Source organism: Crotalus tigris, unplaced genomic scaffold (genome assembly GCF_016545835.1).
Source record: "Crotalus tigris isolate CLP2741 ecotype Arizona unplaced genomic scaffold, ASM1654583v1 scf7180000017774.6281472, whole genome shotgun sequence".
Taxonomy (NCBI): Eukaryota; Metazoa; Chordata; class Lepidosauria; order Squamata; family Viperidae; genus Crotalus; species Crotalus tigris.
Window position 1 is genome coordinate 5,552,778 of NW_024096625.1, and position 6,699 is coordinate 5,559,476.

A 6,699-nucleotide genomic window follows, 5' to 3' on the forward strand; every position below is an offset into this window, starting at 1 on the left:
CACTTGGGTCAATATCAAAAGAGGAAAAAAATGACATTGCCATAGGTGTATACTATAGGCCACCCAACCAAACAGAGGAAATAGATGAACCTTTTGCTAATCAGCTAACTAAGGTATGTAGGAAGCACATGACAATAGTAATGGGGGACTTTAATTACCCTGACATCAACTGGGAGCAAACTCTGCACCAAGTAGAAGATCAAACAGATTCCTGCCAAACCTTGCAGACAACTTTGTTTCCCAAAAGTAGAGAAGGGAACTAGGGGATTAGCCATATTGGATCTAATTCTCACTAACAAAGACAAAGTGATAGAAGGTGTTGAAGCCACAGGAACATTGGGGGGGAGTGATCATGCAATATTGGAATTCAACATTATGGAAGCACAAGCAATAGAACATAGTCAAACTAAAGTCTTGGACTTTAAGAGAGCTAATTTCAATAAACTTAGAGAGGGCTTGGGAGGGATTCCATGGATGAGAATCCTCAAGGGGAAACAACTCAAGAAGCTTGGGAATTTGTTTTTAAAAAAAACATAACCCAGTCTAGCACAATACCAACAAAGAAGAAAAATAATAGCTCTCACAAGAAACCAGCACGGCTGCATAAAGAACTCTCTGATAAATTGAAAGATAAGAGGGACAAGTATAAAAGTGGAAAGAGGGGCACATAACTAAAGCAGAATAATAGGAAATAGTGTGAGCCTGCAAAGATGAGGTGAGGAAAGCTAAGGCTCAAAATGAACTAAGGCTTGTGACCAAAGTCAAAAATAACAAAAAAAAGCTTCTTTCAACATGTAAAAAAACAAGAAAAAAGTTAAGAAAACGATTGGTCCATTAGTGGGCGAAAGTGGCAAGAAGGTGACAAGCAACAGGGAGAAAGCAGAACTATTTAATTTGATTTTTTTGCATCTCTCTTTACACAAAGGGAAAAAACAGTCCAACCTATCAAAAACAGTATCATAAAAAATAGATTAGAAACACAAGTTAAGATAGGCAAGAAAATGGTAAGTGAGCACCTATCCACCCTAGAAGAATTTAAATCACCAGGACCAGATGGATTACACTCCAAGGTTCTCAAGGAACTGGCAGATATGATCTCAGAACCACTGAACTATATTTTTCAAAGATCCTGGAGCACTGGGGAACTACCAGAGGACTGAAACAGAGCTGATGTAGTTTCCCTCTTCAAAAAAAAAAAAAAAAAAAAATAGATCCAGGAAACTTCAGACCCATCAGCCTGACCTCAATACCTAGGAAGATTCTGGAAAAGATAATCAAACAAGAATCAGCCTAGAGGCAAACAAAGTCATTACTAAAAGCCAACATGGGTTTGTCAAAAATAGATCATGCCAGACAAATCTAATTGAATTCTTTGACCAAGTGACAAAATCAGTGGACTAGAGGAATGCTGTGGATAGTAAGTAAGGCATTTGATAAAGTTCGTATAGGGTTTCCTGCCTGAGCAGGGGGTTGGACTAGATGACCTCCAAGGTCCCTTCCAACTTTATTATATATTATTAAATGAAAGAGTGAAATCTTTCTAGCAGATGAACTTAAAACATGCCTCCTGCTAACTTTGGGCTGTTCCTAAGAGTACACAGAGAGAAAGAGGAAAACAAACAAACAAACACATTTTTCTTCACTCTGTTTGTTGGCCAGACAAACAGAGTGAGATATTTCCTTTTTGTGGCTTATTTTAAGCAAAATTTCTAGCAGAATTTAAAATTCTTTTTTTTTCTCTTTGGATTTGAAACAGTTAATAGTCCCATTTACCTCATACACAAAGACTTTGACAAACATATATATATACAGAGACAAGAGAACAGAAAAGGAAACAGAAAGTCTTAGTTTTACACATCCTAGTCATTCCCACCATAAATTTCAGATAACTCAAATTAGGGAAGGCACACATTTTAAACATATCATGTGGTTGCATAAAGAAGAAAGAGAAAGAAAGAGAATCACTATTTCTTATTTTCCCTTAAAGTACCTTTATTTAGCCAAATTGGTTTCCCAGCAAAGCCCTAAGCCAATGGTTCTCAACCTTTTTAATGCCACGACCCCCAACTGGTCGTAAGTCGAGGACTACTCAACCAGTTGTAAGTCGAGGACTACTCAACTGGTGCAGCACCATTTGCAGAATGGGACTTTTGGCGGGCTCAGCAGGGCAGAGACAGCCTGGACAATTCCTATTGGCTTTTGAAAGCCAATATAATTAGACTCTATTCAAGAGAGTCTATTCTATTGGCTTTCAAAAGCCAGTAGAATAAAAGGGAGTAGCACAGCTAAGGAAAAGGGGAAAAAATGGTGGACTGCGTTGTTTGGCGATCCCCGTGAAATGGTCGTTCGACCCCAAATGGGGTCCCTACCCACAGGTTAAGAACCACTGCCCTAAGCAAAGTCTATTTTTTTACATATAGTTTCTCTACCTATCTCTTTCTTCATATCTACCTGAACGGGTAGGGATTCCCATCCCAGGCCTCAAACAAGCTTTACACTGGGGAGCCTATCTTGACCCTCGAACTAGAACACCCCATGATTCCCTTATATGCAGGGGTTCACTTTGATTCTATCGGGTCCAGCGCACTGAAGCCTCCTAGTAAGACTTCTGCCTTCCACCACAGTTTTGGGTCAAAAAGGGACCCATGGAGGATTCTGGATCCCTCACAGAATACGTGGCGCTCCTTTAGGGATCTACCACCATGGTTTCAGACCAAAAAATGAGTCTGTCGAGGACACTTCTGCTCCCTTGCAGAAGGTACAGGACACTCTTATCGGCTTTACCTTCACTTTTCACCACCACTGTTTGCAGACTTCAAATGTCTGGGATGACCTCTGCTTGCTTTCCAGAGGTAAGGGATAGTCCTAGCCCAGGGCTTAATTTCCTAACTTTGCTTTGCTTTGCTTACAGGGCCTTACCAGCTAGTTGCCCAAATCCAATTCTTTCATTCACTCATTCCATTTCATTTTCATACAGCCTCTCCCTTTTCCCTAACAAAAGGTTTTGCACTCTGACCAAACCCTCATGCTTTCCAGGTTCTGCCAATTAAACAGATCCTTTCTGCAGCTAGGAAAGACCAGGAGGAGCAGAATCCAACTGTGATTGGGAAAAAAGGGTCTTCTCACTCACACACACAGAAATACATTTCTCTCACTCCCCTGGGCTTTAAAGTTAAAATTTAGAGTGTGCTGCAGCTGCCAAAAAGGCCAACACAGTGCTAGGCTGCATTAACAGAGGGATAGAATCAAGATCACGTGAAGTATTAATACCACTCTTCAATGCCTTGGTAAGGCCACACTTGGAATACTGCATCCAGTTTGGGTCACCACGATGTAAAAAAGATGTTGAGACTCTAGAAAGAGTACAGAGAAGAGCAACAAAGATGATTAGGGACTGGAGGCTAAAACATATAAGGAACGGTTGCTAGAATTGGGTATGTCTAGTTTAACGAAGAGAAGGACAAGGGGGGACATGATAGCAGTATTCCAATATCTCAGGGGCTGCCATAAAGAAGAGGGAATTAAGCTATTTTCCAAAGCACCTGAAGGCAGGACAAGAAGCAACGGTGGAAACTAATCAAGGAGAGAAGCAACCTAGAACTAAGGAGAAACTTCCTGACAGTGAGAACAATTAATCAGTGGAACAGCGTGCCTCCAGAAGCAGTAAATGCTACAACACTGGAAGTTTTTAAGAAGAGACTGGACAGCCATTTGTCCGAAATGGTGTAGGGTTTCCTGCCTGAGCAGGGGGTTGGATTAGATGACCTCCAAGATCCCTTCCAACTTTACTACTATTACTATTACCTTCACCTTCTTTCCAAAGCAGCCCTTGATCTCAAACCCAAAAACTCCCTTTACTACCCTGGCTCCATATGGGCAGGGCCTGGGAAACCCATCCATAGACACAAGGGGTCTGCTGCTGGCAACATGGGGCTTACCAGTCTCAGTCCATTGGAGAGGTTAGCTTGGAGTCCCATCTGGGGTGCCAAATTGTTGGATTAAAGTCTTCATCCTGGTTCAGCCAAGCCGGGGATAAATAAGCAACATAGCGATTGCTTTGGAAGAAGGTTACAGTTTATTGAAGAGGCAGAAAGATGGTTCTTGCAGGAAAGAGCAGAGGGAAGAAAGGCTGAGCACATAGGTAGATTTTTTTATACCCCCTCTAGCCTTTTGTTTGGAATAGTTTCCTGTTCCTGTGGCATGAACTTTGAGGGTATTTCTGAGTGCTTTTCTAGGCCTTGATATCTGTGGTTTAATCCTATTATCATATCCTGCTTCCCTGGTGATGGGGCTAATGACTCCTAGAGTTTGGGTGGGGTATGCAGATTTTAAGTCTCTTTGTCTTGACAAACTTTCTGATGGTTTTACATTTGTATTTGTATAGGGCTGGCTCCTGTTTGGGATAGTTGGCTCCTGCTTTTAAAAATCCTTTTGAGGAAAAATATATTTTTCTGCTCTTTTAATATTTCCTTCTCTGGGGCTCTGACTTCTCACAATATCGAAGTTTAATCCCTGGTTTAAAATTGTATAATCAACATATAATAGTGAGAGTGAAATATTTATATTCAGTTTCCTAAAGTGGAACAATGTTTTTATAAACCAAAAATAGCAGTGTGATTCTTTATCCTCTCTTTCTTATCAAGTTATTTTAATAATGTATCCAGAGATGATGCATGAGTTATCTTCTACAAAAAACCAACTGCAGCACATCTCTTGGAAGAAAACCCTGTATACAGAACTGCAAAATTAGCATTGAAAGCAGAGTTATGCTAATAATAAAGTTGCCCAAGGAATTGCAGAAAAAATATTTTTCATGCTTTTGTAAACACTGAGCTATATTTTTCAAAGATCCTGGAGCACTGGGGAACTACCAGAGGACTGGGAAAGAGTTAATGTAGTTCCCATCTTCAAAAAAGGGAAAAAAATGGACTTCCGGTTCCGAATCATGGCGTCCCTAGTACACGAGGAGAGTCGTCTCCTCATCGGCTAGTTTTCCCTCCGCCGGTAGACTCTTATGCAGGTCGAAAGTCACCCTGGAGGGTGCGACTTCTGTTGATAAGGCTTCGCTCGGCTGTGGAGGAGCTGCGGCTCCTCCAGCTGTCCGAGCCATCTCTGAGGGCCAATGGAGAAGAAAGATCGGCCAGTAAAATGGCCGATCATGCAGCTGCTCCAAACCGCAAGTCAAAGAACATCTAAGCATTGAGAACTACCGTGGTGAATCCGGGTGAGACTTTTTTTTTGGCTCCTCTCTTTACTCTATTTTGCTTCTTTTTTGCCTGTAAAAGTTTTGTTGGAACTATTTCCCTGTCTTGAAAAAGCAGCTTCTATAGGTTTGGGAAGAAAGGCGTTGAACAAAAGAATAGAATAAAATTTTAGAGACTATATTTTATTTTCATCTGTTTTTGGGGTACAGAAAAAACTCTTTCTTAAGAGCTGTACTATTACTTTATGCTTGAAGATTATTTCTCTTTCACATCATATTTTAAAAGATAGAAAAAAGGGGGAAAATGGTGTCTGGAAAATATTTTTTTTAATCTATTGAGGACATCTACTGGCGAAAACCTTATATTGCAACCTCTGGTTATTCTTTGGAGATGGAATAGACCTGACCTTCAATTTTTTTTCAAGAGAAAAGATAAACTGATGTAGCAATGAGAATTGTGGGGATGGATACTGTTCAACTTTTACTAAATATAGCCTCCACCAAAAAGGAAAAAAGAGACTCTCTTCAATTTCTATCAATATGGAGAAAGCTCAGTTACAATTAAACTGCAAACTTATATTGGAAAAGATTTATGAGGCTACTGCAGAAATATGTGCTACAATAAAAGAGTTTACTACAGAATTAAGAATCAGAAATTCCACTTCAAACCTTCAAACTGATCTCCAGTCTATATCTGAACATTCTACAAATCAAAACTTACTAAAAGAGGAAACAACTGAGATAAAAGAGACTTTACCTCATAAACATGTCATTTATAGTTTTGAGGATCAGAAGAACCAAAAATTAAGACTTGGAACTTTAAAGCAACAAAGCTTTAAGGATGAGAGAAACAGAGAACTAATACAGAGGATGGGATTCCTATTGCTTCAAAGGGCACTGCAAGCAATAAAGAGAGATCTATCGATTGAAAGGGAAGCTTGGTTATGGAAACTGCCTGGCATAGAAAGAAGGCCAGAATAAGACTGAAAAGAGAAATTTAAAATGATGTGTAATGGATTAAAAGGCACTGTTTGATTTATGGACTGTTTTAAGGACTAAGATTCAGACTTAGAAATAAGAAAAAAAAATGGGGTGATTATTAGAACAGATATCTTAAAATATATTAAGAATGTAATTGGTGGAATAATAAGTTTATTTTGATGAATATTATTATGTACTGGAATGGAAAAAATGGTGGTTTTTTAGATCTGGATTGTTTCAATAATCAATTGAGTGTTTTAAATTAGTGGATGATGTTTTTGTATGAATATAGATGTGACAAGGCATGATAATCAGTTGGATGAAATTTGAAATTTTTTTAATGAACTGAAATGATTTAAAGCTTAATATTATTTTAATTATATAATGGATTAAAGGTAATTTAGAATATTAAGAATGTATTTTTTTAGAATGATAAGTTTATTTGTATGAAAATTACAATGAAGAAAATTGAAAAGATGTTTTAGATTTGGATTGAATTAATAATTGAGTTAATT